Consider the following 12,567-nt stretch of genomic DNA (forward strand, 5'->3'; position numbering starts at 1 on the left):
ATGTTTATTGTTCTTCTGGCTCCCTTTAGACAGCGGTTGATGCTCGCGAATGCAGATGAAACTATCCGGGGGAGAGAGGGCTAATACGGGAGCTCGGGGAAGCACTGGCCTTCCCCTTTAAGATGGAAAGACTTTGTGGATCGAACCCCGGGGAGGTGGGGGAAGAGATGATGGAGCAGAGATACATGGAAGCAAGAAATAAATGGTTCTACATTGTTTACGGTCATGTTGCGTGTCAGATATTTATGGCAGACGATGGCCTTGTAATGTGTGAAATTCTATTATTGTAACAAAAGAAAGATGACAGTGTTCGGAGAGCGGCTGCAAAGTTTGAATACCAAACATAACCATGAACAAATATCAGTATATAAATGAGACAGTGCCGATATAAACAGCATACATATATAGATATAAACAGTTACAGCATATAAAAGGTGAAAAAGAAATTGCAGTTATATTAAGCCTGCACAATATTTCGCAATATAAACTGAATATATTGCAATGACTCCACCGTGCTACCTGCTAGAAATGTGCTGTCTTTAAAATGACATAGTTGAAAATATGATTTTATATGATTTTATTCAGGATTTTCAGTCAAAATTTGCCTTGATTTAGCAAAAAAAAGCCTGATTAAATGATTCACTCGCAAATCTTCAGCTAACACACCATTAGCTTCTCCTTTCTGCTGTTATATTCTTAACAATATACCAAGTCAAGTAATTTTTGATGAACTAAAACATCATTTATTGATCAATCGACTATTAAACAACCAATAGACCTAATTTAGACCTCGTGCCTAAGACCCAGCGTCTAAATTAGTGTTGCATTTATTGTATGCTTTTGATACTATTTTACAACGCATGCCTATAATTATCATATTTTTAGTACATTTCCTTATTAGTGTGCGTATTTATTCACTGACACTGTTAAAAAAAGTATTCTGATAATTAAATAAATAGAACCACTTTATTTTATAGTATGCAAATTGACTCCGCAAAGTCCAGAATATTCAGCTTCACTGAACCTGAAATGCAACCTGAGCCGTCCGTTACGTAAATGTAGAAAAAAATATTTCAAAAATGATGCCCCAGAGAGATGACACCGCATCTCGTCTGTTTTGTTCTCTCTGTATCTCGCTCTCAAAGTCCCATGGGACAATGGACCACCTGGTTACCATGGCTACAGGGAATGAATGCCCAAGTATGGCCACATTCTCATACACACTCAAATGACCTTTAATGCAGAAATATAAGCAAGTACGCACACAAAGAATGGTAAGAACTCTGCACAGAACTAGTTTTAATATGACTGGTGAAATATTAAGTCATGAGGGATTTGTATATGCCACAGAGACACCAGCAGAGCAGAAGATGTGTGATTACATTTACATTATTGACATTACCGGACCTGGATATGTCTGGGGAGACAGAGGGCTGCGGAGCAAGGCCAATAGGAAAAAAGTCTGTGCTGGTTTCAACAAGAGAAAATCAATCAGTTTAATCTCTGTGAGGTGGAGAGAGGAGCAAGGTGAAAAATGAGAGAACAAAAAGACAAAGGAGCAGAAGATGAGAGTAAAAAATACCCTGTGTAAAAAAAAGTGTCTGTTTTGGATATCAGGACAAATGGTTTGTATATAAAAACATTTTAACTTTTAAGATTTTAATTTAACCAATGATACCTTAATGCACTTATCATCAAAAGATATGGAACTTTTTCTATCTATATCTATCTCAAATAGTGTTCAAATCTGTGTTAGTGACATTCCAACTCACAGGTGTGGCTGAAGTTGCTGAAGTTTACTGTGGGCATCTTAATATCCCACATCCTTTGCTCAACATCACATGCTTATTTTGTATACACATATTTTCCAAAACATTTAAATTATACATGAGTGCAGTGGTCTGAGAACAAATAGTACAAATAGAAGCCAATTAGCATACATTTGAAACACAAGATTCAAAGCATCATCTCTACAGTACAGTATGATCAAGCTCCCATAATGAGATGCTCGGCTTTTCTTTTGTTCTGAATACTGAATGATGTTTGCCATGTTATTCCAGCTCTTTGGAAAAATATTGACATTTAAGGCCTGTGGTACCACAGGTCTGGAAGACCTCCTGTTTGGTACCAGTGCCCAAGACACCGAGCCAAAGACCTTAGCAGCTTCAGGCCAGTGGCTCTCACATCTGATGAAGACACTGGAGCGGCTGGTTCTGGACCACCTCCGCTCCACCGTGAGCTCAGGCATGAATCCGCTGCAGTTTGCATACCGGCCTGGCATTGGAGTGGATGATGCCGTCATAACCACTTTCTCTCTCACCTGGAGAAGCCTGGTAGCGCTGTGAGGATCCTGTTCTTTGATTTCTCTAGCGCCTTCAACACATCCTGGCTAAACTCACATCTATCTTGGACCATGAGTGTCGCCCCCTGCAGGACACTCTGTCTGCTCTGGAGAGCAGCTCCAGTGACAGACTGATCCACCCTCGCTGTGTGAAGGAGACGTTCCCCAGGTCTTTCCTTCTGCTGCTCTCAGACTTTACAACAAACACTGTTAGCCCTGAACATGTGTCACTCATCTTTCATAACCATGTGCAATACTGACATAATGTCAATCATCCCTGGTGCAATATTTTCTGTCCATATAACAGCTGTAAATAAGAGTGTATTATTATTTAGATATAAGCGTTATTCTGTGTTGTAACACTGGAATTTTCCCATTGTGGGGCAAATAAAGTTTATCTTATTGCATCTTATATTAAGCTTTTGTGTTTTAAATAAAATAATATTGTCTAATGACCTATGGGCTATTGCCAATGTACTTGAAGTCCAGATATTGAGCTCACCTTCGACCCCTCACCCTTGGACTTTTTCAGGATAGAATAAAACTGAAATGTCATTGTTAAAGGGTAAGAATAATGTCTTTTTTCCACTCTGCTTTTGAACCTTATGCAACTTCAGCAGCAGCCAATATTTAAAGGCGCACTATGAAAATGTTCTAGTGGAAAAGCCTAACCAAGCCCCCTGCCCCTTAACCCGAAATGTTATTACTTTGCCTAAAGTATTCTGCCTTAATAAACATATCCATCTTGCATTTCTTCAATTGCAGGTGTTTTATTGCTCAAAAATACCTTGAAAAACATCTACTGTGAGTGGAATTCAACAGATCTGACCTGTAACATGGCCTGGTAGTGTCGCCTGCTTGTCTCCATGGAGATAGCTAGCCTATGTCTAATGCCAAACTGTGCGACATACGTAATACATCCTTAAACAGTTGCAGCCTGGTTTACCACTCTTAAAATGTGAAAAGAAATGTATATTTGTACTTAAAAATGCTGCTGATTAGGCAAAAAATAAAGCAAGACCATTCATTATTAACGCCTGGGTATTTCATTCACTTTTTATAGTACAGCTGAAAACGAATGGATTCAAGTCCAAATCATTCAAAGGGAAATGGCCTGTTGTAAGTCTCGTAAGTTTGATTTGTGAGTCTGGTTCTGCTTCTCCTTTTCAGCGTCAATGCATCAAAGGCTTGTTGATATGCACAAGGAAACAGACAAGCCTCAGCGACACGGAGAAAATCCTCTTTGTCATTCTTTAGCCTGATCTTCCTCAGAATTAATTGTGGGCTGAAAGACGCTGCATGCCACCGGATCGCTAAATCATAACTAGCAATTTTCTCTGTAAATAGCCAACATACCAGTTTGCAGCCCAGCGGGAGGTGTTTGTTTCCCAGATCTGGCATATCAAGGTTAGAAGAAAGGCTGTGACAAATGTTCCTATGGCTACCGCACTTTTCACACTGGTATATATTTACTGCTGCCAGATAAAGAAACAAACATTAAACATTGGGCTTTTGTCTGCTATAAAGTCTCCCCACGCAAGCTTAATCTCAAACGATGTAATACAAGGAACAAGTCTGAGTTCCGGTTGAAAACTGCGCAGTTTCCCATCTGCCCTTTACATTACACCACTCTAAACGTCATCACAACAGTGCGCGGTGCTGCTGGACCACGCTATCGATACAGCTACAGTTCATGGTAGCAAGCAGTGCATGCACAACGCTGCTGAATTCTACATGTTGAAATAAATACAAAAAAGTACAGAGCAGTGGGCGAGTATAGGGCAGGAGAACAAAGATTACTCAAAAATGCATAAATCACTCTAAAAGAGGACAAAGCGGTGCTTTTTCAGGTACTTAGTATTGAACAATAACGTTCTTTGTAAACCGCAATATTGATCTAAAACATCTTGGTAATCGAAACAGGTCCATTGACTTCCCGTTCAAAACTGCAGAACTCTTGCTAGCGTGTAACTGAAATTCCGCCAAACTAAAATACAGCAAAAGTACAACTTTGACGACAAATTCTGAAAAAAAAACTACAAAATAGCAAAGTAATAGCTCGATAATAGCAAGAATCATACGAGAAATATCTACAAAAATAACCTTCAACGCCAAAAATGTGACAAAAAATGCGACCTGTGAAACGTGCCGAAAAACTTTCTATAATCATAATAAAGAACTACTAGAACAAAAAGTGACTGCAAATGTTTTTATGAGGGAACTAATTAAATCGCATAAGTCCCCTATAAAAGTCAATGCCCCATCATGGAAGGAAAGGTTTTTTAAATATATAAACAGCTAACAACTAGGGGTTGTATTGTATTTGTAATTATTAGGGTGTTGTCCTTGTACAAACATAATCAGTGGCTTTGGGATTAGATGTATTGATGTCAGTGTCAAACAGATTGTTAGTGTTAATCTCAGATGGCTAACTAGAATATATTAACTATCAGAATGTGCTTTGGGAACAGCAGATCAATATAGTAAGTTTGACAACACACACAAAGTTTTATGTGTGTGTCATCTTGTACTATAAAGCTTATCAATTGCTACCAGGCGAACAAACCATAACATAAGATTGCTCCTCTTTCTGCTCCTTTTTATTCATTCATTTTCACATATTAAACTGCATGACACTGTTTGTTTTTTCTTTCAAAAATCCTCAAAAAATTATATTTGGAAACAACCTGTTACTTTGCATTTACTCTTCTTCCGTGTACATAAAAAAATAGTTATTGAAGTACTGATTACACGTAAATAGTCACTAGAAAATGAATTCTTACCAACTAACCAATTAAATGCACTTGAACACTGAGAATACTTATCTCACAACAACAACAAAATTACTAAAAATGATATATATTTTAAAAGTAGAAGCGATAGACAAGTAAAGCATGAAAGACAAAAAGTGCATCTGTGACCTGGTTTTAGAGCCTCCTGCCCAGAGGGAATTGAACCGACGCCCTGTGATCATCAGTCACATGACCGCTGCCTACGAGGTGTTGATGCAGAAGAAGCAGCAGCGCTTTACTAAAAGTACCACTAAATTCTGAACAACGCCAATGATAAAACTTCCTTCCATTCAGCTAAACCACCAGGAAGTCAATGGACCAATCAGATGCTCCGATATATCGACGTAACCCAATATGGGGTGGGAGCGACCATGACGATGCCACCTTCTGTTTATACACAAAGCATCATGGAAAATAGCGAAGGCCTGCAGAGGACATTTTACTGTATGTGGCATCCAGTAATTGTCATGAGTTATTGTGGCTAAATTTAGGCCTGGACAATAAAGCGCACGTAGCTTTAGGCTGTAGGCCACCTAAATGGAGATTACAATATTTATCAACCAAGTACTGGGTTATATGTGAGAGATGCATTGAAAAAATGATAATATGCTAAATTAGAATATTAAATGCGCTATTTTTGGACACTCACAGATACTTATGAGCATATTGTCTGTTAAAACTTTTAGAAATGACCTCAAAGACAGTAATAATGTAATAATGTCATATTTCTGCTCTTTTTTTGTCATTTCTTTTGGTCCATTCACATTGTACTCGACTTGAACCTCAACAAAGACAGTTACAGACACATTTGAGCACATTCCTGATGCATTGTTAAATAATTGTCTGAATATTATTCTTTTCTTTTAAAAGGAATGCCAAAAGGTGGATTGTGGGAAGACAGATTTGTGAACACTAATTGTATATAATTGTATTTGTACTGTATTTGTATCTGACAAAGGGACTACTGTTGCAAATTAGCTCATATCAATTAACAGGCACATTTACAGGGTTTGATGTTGATTAATGTGCATATAACAACATATTTTATCTGATATAATAAAATTGGTTGTACTATTTATGATTGTGTAAACCTACAGCCCCCTGTGTAGCGTCATTGCTCTTCTATTTCTATTTAGAATGAAAACAACAGGCTCCACGAGCAGCCGGTTGCAGTGTTGTGAGTGCAGATTTACTGCTTATCTTCCCTTTTTCCCTTTTCTCTCATCACCATTTCATACTAAGCTAAGCTAAAAGGTTGTTAGAGGATAAAAATGTGGATAACTTTTAATATTGAGGAGTTGTTGGTTTAACTCCAAATTAACCGTTTTATTTACTTATTTATTTGCATGTACAGTATATACTATGCTATGAATCAGAATCAGAAATTCACTAACATAGGAACTTGCTTTGGTGATGAATGTGATGTTGTAACTGTTACTGTTGTTTAGTCCTATAGATATTTTGACATCAACCAGCAAAGGGACTGAAGATGGAAATTAGCCACATTGGCTATAATCTTTACATATCAGCCTGCAAAATGTCTCATTCATTTGTGTTGTTGTGATAAAATGTGAATATATGATTATATTTCTGTGATGTATTTTATCTGCATAATAGTGATATTTTATCTGCATCATTAGTCTAAGAGAAGAACGGGTGTGTGACAAACTGCATTTGTTTGTGAAGGTATCATAAAGATGGGCCAAAGGATGTTTACCCTAGGGGGGGGGGTGATAACCCAGAGGAGTCTGGGTAATGTTTACCCAAGGCTTTATCTCTACGGAAAAATACCAAGTGCCTTGATGTGAGGCTGACCAATGAGAAATGTGACCCGCCTATTCCAGAATATCTAATAAAACCAACCAGCATGAGAAAAAACGGTGTGAGACGCGGGGGTGAGACGCAGGAGGGTCAGCCAGGCTCCTTACAACGGCCTGGCTGACACAGTCCCCGCGTTTTCTCCCATGCATGCCACACAAATGTCTGATCTTTCTGTGTCGTTTCATATTCTAAGTTGAATTGTGTTCTCTATGTGTTAAGGAATAGCATCGGGTGTATGTCTAATTCCATGACATTTTCTGGTCCTATCGAGCCGGATGACAAGCAGCCCCTTCGCGGAGATTGACGGGTGAATCGGTGAAGTCTGTGCACAGCTGAAAGAAGTCCACTTTTCCCGTGGCCGCCCATCGCACCTCAGTCTCCGCGAGGAGAGCGCGTCGTTTCGAAGCAGCAGGAGAACACAGGCGACAAAGAAGTTCAGACAAAAATTTTGTGTGTGAAAAAGAGTTAGCCATAAAACGTTTTTATGCATTAGTTTGATATTTACTGGAAAAATATTGTAGACTTATGGACGAGATAAGTTTCTCACATAAGCAAGGCAGTTTAGGTATTACTGAGGAAATACCCAGTTTCATATTACTGAGGAAATACGCAGTTTAGGTATTACTGAGGAAATACCCAGTTTCATATTACTGAGGAAATACGCAGTTTAGGTATTACTGAGGAAATACCCAGTTTAATATTACTGAGGAAATATGTGTGAATGTAAGCGCTGTGCACGAGCGAAGTAAGTAAGAGAGAAGTGTGAATGTGTGAATGAGGATTAATAAGTGATTAACTAACACTAAGTGAGAATCACAATTAATCATACAAGGGTCACAAGGCGTTATTCTGAGAGATCTAAAATTTGCAGTCACGGGTGAATCTTTAAACACCTAGCATTATCTCCGGTGGAAAATCAATAAGAAATTCTACTAGAAGCTTGAGATATGACGTGACTGTAAAGCAAGTAGCATTTCTCTCAGACGACCGAGACCACATAATGCCATAATTATCACCCCAAACTGTAAAAAGACAAAGGAAAAGTCATAAGAGGATTTTGGAGGGAGACTTCCAGTATGCTCAGATGACGTGGCAGAGAGGGGGAGATAAGGGGGGTCAACAAGGCAGGAGAATGGGAGAAGAAAGCAGTTCAGAGGACGCTCTGAACTGATGAAGTAAGCAAAACTAAACCCAGCTGGTTTTAAATATTAGTATTTGAGAGCTCTGTAGAACAAATTTAGGGTTTTTGTTTGGATTGACAACAATCAATTATAAAGATTTTATTAAATTTGATAAGAGATGAAGATGAATTCAGATTTTTATAGATGGCCAATTTTTTGGGGAATGTGATCACAGACAGGACACTTCCTGTCCCCGACATAGAAGACAAAAGTTGTGTTTTTACGGTATTGTGTTTTTTGTGTGCACCAAACAAAGCCACGTTTTGTTTTGTTTTATTTTTGGACTTGACAAAATTATCTTTTGGACTTATTATGTAACCATAATGCATGACTAGATGAAAGTACAGGACGAAAAGACAGAAGTGTTTTTAAATTTAGGATCAAATACAGGCACAGGCCTGGGAAGTGATAATATGGGTAAATGAGTGACTACTTATGTTTTTGGACATAGAACGGGCAGTAAGTAAAGTGATAGTAAAAGTTATATCAGTAACTTATTTATTTGTGTTATCATGAGGAAACCTCATATTGCATGTAGACGTAAGTGAGGGAATACGTTAAATAGTGACGTCAAATGCCCTCCCAGTAAAGACATGAATGTGTCATTAACTAGGGCAATTGATGCAGAAGTGGGGGGACATGGGAGGATATGGGTCATAAAGATAGTCAGAGATAAGGGGCTATTGACTGGCAAAGACTCTGGAGGAGTGTAGAGCAGCGTAATGCAGGAGAAGAATACATTTTATGAGACCCGCAGATTACCTGAAGATAGTGAAAACTAAACAGGGGGATGGGTAATCAATACATGAGTTTAGAAGCAGAATGACAGGGACATTATGAAGGATAACAGGGGAATCCCAGGGGATGCAGCGTCTGATAGTTATATCAGAAGCAATTAGAAAGTAAAAGCAGGTTACAAGTGAGGGTAAAGAGTAAGTGAAAAGAGAGAAAGAAAAAGCAGGTTTAGGAATTTGGAAATGGGTGTTTCCTCCGTTACGAGAGGAAGACAGAGAAGAAGATAGAGAGAGACAGAGAGGAAGACAGATAAAGAGAGAGGGGAAGACAGAGAGGAAGATGTGACGTGACAAAGAAAAGACAAAGAAAGTAGGCAACAAGGGGATAAAAACAGGTTTATAAAAGAGATGTGCCTTATGTACAAGGGGAAGGTTTAGGATCATTTTGATTGTTATACACATATAGACTTGTTAGAACAAACTAATACACAATGTTTGTAAAGCACCACATGAGCAGGTGTGAGAGATTGAGTTTGAAACTCACCTGAAGCACATATAGAAGATTAGCACATATTACATTAGATGGGTGACTTTATTCAGGCCACACCCACAGAGGAGATGTGAAATTGTTAATTATGATGAAGAATTCTAAGTTGTGAACTGACCCTTATGGCCAGCTCAACGGGGGAATTATTGAGATAATTATTATTGTTTGATGTATTTGTATTGCACACACACACACACATACGCGCGCACACGTGGAGACCAAACATTTAGAGTTTGAGACATTTAGAGTTTGAAACATTTAGAGTTTGAAACATTTAGAGTTTGAAACATTTGGAGTTTGAAACAAATGGTGGTAAAACAGATTTACAAGTTACAGATCGCAGAGGCAGTGTCGGATTACAGACACACAGGGTGGGAGCCCAGCGCCGTGTAAGGGGGGGCTCAGCCAGGGATGTGACCGCTGAACTGTGAAAGGTCAAGAGGTGACATTGCGGAGTGGAGTGACAGACGCAATTCCATCTCTTCCTTGATTACATCTTGGATTAGTGAAAGTTGTAAACTATCTGGATTATTGAATTTTGGTTAAATGTAGAATTATGTAGAAGTTTGAGAAATGGGAATTCCATATCTCAAAAAGGAGGGATATGTACGTGTAAACAAATATTCCGAATCAATAATTACTAAAAAAAAAAAAATTGTAAACAAGAAAACTGTTTGAAATACACTGAATTGTCGAAAAGACTTTGTTTATCACCGCAGCAGAGAACGTGTTGGAGATGTGGTGTTTACAGAGACGAGCCAGGTGGACGAGCAAAGTGGACGGAGCCACACCGTGTCGTCCTCACACCGACCAGGGGAGGACGAGAACATGGGTGCTCTCATGGGAAAGTGAGAGAAATGTCTGGACAACACAGCGGCAGATCCATAACATCGCAGACGCAGGACTTCGTTTGTATGAGTTTTGTCCAGAGTCTACGATAGAGTACGATACTCTGCTACGATAAACGAGAGACAGAGGCTACGGTGCGCAGAGTACCATACTCTGTGGAAAAAGAATCAACAGTTATCATCATCACAAGTGATGACAATAATATGGGTGCTGAACACCTGTATTATGCACGGGACAATCGCGACAATCGGGACAATCGGGACAATCGGGACAATCGGGACAATCAGGACAATCGATCAACATACACAACTGTGTATACCGGTTAATGGAATATAGAGGGAAGAAAATAAGTGATCAACTTGAAAGGTTATGAAATGCATGATGTGTAATGTATAATGTACAATGTATAATTGACATGACAGAAGCTGAAGAAACACAATGGCATATTATACAGCCACAGTTGTTTACACTAACTAAGAGAGTTCTTTTTTATCTGCTACAACATAACTACATGTAATGTTAATGAGATTATGAATTGAGATGGGAAATGTACCAGTTCATATGTGTAACCTAACTGTGCAGATAGCGGGAGGAGGTCTCTTAAGGAACCAAGAGAGGACGTATGGTGATGTGGGGACACTTGTGGGACGTTGTGCCTATGTATCCCTTTTGTGGCCAGCCATGGTCATAACAAAGACCAGCATCACCCAGAACCATACCGCAGGGTCAGAGGTTAGAGGACAGTCTGGTCCCAGTAGCACCTGATACTACGTATTTGATTCTATTGGGGTGTCCAGAGTGGTCCCTGACGAGTCAAACTGACTGACCAGAGCGCAGCGGGTTTAAGGGCTTTCCGCTTGTACTTCTATATTTCCCATCACACCGCACAAATTATAGACAAGATAAATTGTCTGTTCGTCAAATTACAGAGATTGACCAATCTGACTCAAAATTTAGGACAGTAATGCTGTAGAAATGTTGTGGGCCGAGAGAAAAGAAGTGTGTTCAATGTTGAGAAATGTGCATAAACTTTTTGTGTGTAAAAGTGTCATTTTAACACCAATATGAAAGACATGTTGAAAACTGAAAAGAATAATGTGTTTGGCATATGAGACAGAAGACTAATGCTTTGATAAACAGGAGGGAAATGTGATAAAATGTGAATATATGATTATATTTCTGTGATGTATTTTATCTGCATAATAGTGATATTTTATCTGCATCATTAGTCTAAGAGAAGAACGGGTGTGTGACAAACTGCATTTGTTTGTGAAGGTATCATAAAGATGGGCCAAAGGATGTTTACCCTAGGGGGGGGTGATAACCCAGAGGAGTCTGGGTAATGTTTACCCAAGGCTTTATCTCTACGGAAAAATACCAAGTGCCTTGATGTGAGGCTGACCAATGAGAAATGTGACCCGCCTATTCCAGAATATCTAATAAAACCAACCAGCATGAGAAAAAACGGTGTGAGACGCGGGGGTGAGACGCAGGAGGGTCAGCCAGGCTCCTTACAACGGCTTGGCTGACACAGTCCCCGCGTTTTCTCCCATGCATGCCACACAAATGTCTGATCTTTCTGTGTCGTTTCATATTCTAAGTTGAATTGTGTTCTCTATGTGTTAAGGAATAGCATCGGGTGTATGTCTAATTCCATGACAGTTGTCCCTTTACAAATAAATAAATATGAAAACATCCCGATATCACGGTATATTAGTATTGATATATCATATAATATTATATATATTATTGCTCATACCAGTTTCTGGACAACACAAGGTGATCTTTCAGGGGTCAAGAATCAAAGGATAATACATGGGTACGTAAATTAGATTGGGTTAAATTTAGAAGCAAGAGGTATAACCAGGAAGTACATTTACAATTCAGTTCATTAAATCACCTTGTATATTGCAGGAAAAAGCCTATAGACTGACTAAAGTGGAGCGCCCCAGGGTGGTGGTTGTCCCTGGATCTCAGGGAGGTCCATGTATTATGCATAAAGATTATGAATAAGTCAGCAGGTGAATAAATGATTAGCGTTTCCTTCTTTTGGGGGGTGACCTGTAGATTTGAAGAGGTAACTGAGTCTAAAGCACTGACGTCAGCAGAAATAGAAAGAAACAGTAATAAATAAGAGAAAATATAGTGTATTATTAACTATTATACCAATACAACTCAGATATAGCAGGAATCTGAAAAAAAAATATTTATTTATTTTTACTTAAAGGGGGTGTATGTAACTTGTGCTCTGTTTAAAAAAAAAGCAACTACAATCTCCACTGAACCTGTGTTGCCAATGCAT

At 38.8% G+C, this 12,567-nt stretch overlaps 1 protein-coding gene across 1 annotated transcript in view; it reads right to left on the reverse strand.

The window, feature by feature from the left end:
* The window catches only part of gpc5b (glypican 5b), a 57,013-nt gene that overhangs the window by 13,176 nt on the left and 31,270 nt on the right, over positions 1-12,567 (reverse strand). The window lies entirely within an intron of this gene.

The sequence above is a fragment of the Eucyclogobius newberryi genome, unplaced genomic scaffold (genome assembly GCF_026437365.1).
Source record: "Eucyclogobius newberryi isolate DKJ021-1_F unplaced genomic scaffold, fEucNew1.0.hap1 SCAF_9, whole genome shotgun sequence".
NCBI lineage: Eukaryota > Metazoa > Chordata > Actinopteri > Gobiiformes > Gobiidae > Eucyclogobius > Eucyclogobius newberryi.